We start from the raw sequence: 867 nt of genomic DNA, 5'->3' as shown, positions 1-867 counted from the left end.
CCTCACCCCCAAGTCAAGGAACCAATATGAGGATTCTGCCAGCTACTGAGTACAACTATCCTGATCAGGCATTCATTAAGGGTCAGAGAAATAATAACAGAATGAATCTGGGGATGGGCTGCACCCACCAGGATTGGGACTTTGACAACAAATTTCTGAGTACCTGAATGCCAGATCTACTAGATTGAATTCAGACCTCTTGGGGTAAGTCTATAGCACAGCCCTCCACACTGGCACTCCCTAAGCCACATTCACCCTTCCATCCCCACCTGCAGTTCTATACTCCTAGTTTGGGCCCTGTGCCATTCCTAGTCTTGGGGCCCCAGGCACCTGCGGAACCAACACTGCTTCCTGACCCTTCTCACCCAGACCAACTAAGTGCCTTTCTTGGGCCCCAGGAGCACCGCTTCTGGACCTGGCCCCGCCTTCACCTCCCTCTACTTCCCTGGTCCTGCAACACCCACCAGCCTCTTTCTGGGGCTGACAGCCTCTTTCTGGAGCTCTGAGGCTTACCTGTCCTCTCCCTGATCCTTTGCAACCAGTACAACCCAACTACTCAATCCGCTCCCTGGGAAATCTTGGGTCTTCTTACCTCCCCATCTGCCTTTGCATCCCTGTGTGGTGCGGCCACGACAAGGGTCTCAGGTCAGTCCAACACCTAAGTTCCTGAGGCCAAAAGCATTCTTAGAATATTCCAGACCTAAGGAGAAAGTCTGAAAACTTCTAATCCACATTGGAATTGGGCCACCGCGGAACTCCTGAAGACAAAATCAATCCGGCCACGACAATATAAAATCAAGAGAGAACCAGAAGCTTAGACGAACCAGCTCTTCATACCCAAAAAGTAAACCACAAAAACACATAAAG

Source organism: Nannospalax galili, unplaced genomic scaffold (genome assembly GCF_000622305.1).
Source record: "Nannospalax galili isolate Female #2095 unplaced genomic scaffold, S.galili_v1.0 scaffold2056, whole genome shotgun sequence".
NCBI classification, from domain to species: domain Eukaryota; kingdom Metazoa; phylum Chordata; class Mammalia; order Rodentia; family Spalacidae; genus Nannospalax; species Nannospalax galili.
Note: the sequence above shows the minus strand (reverse complement) of the source record.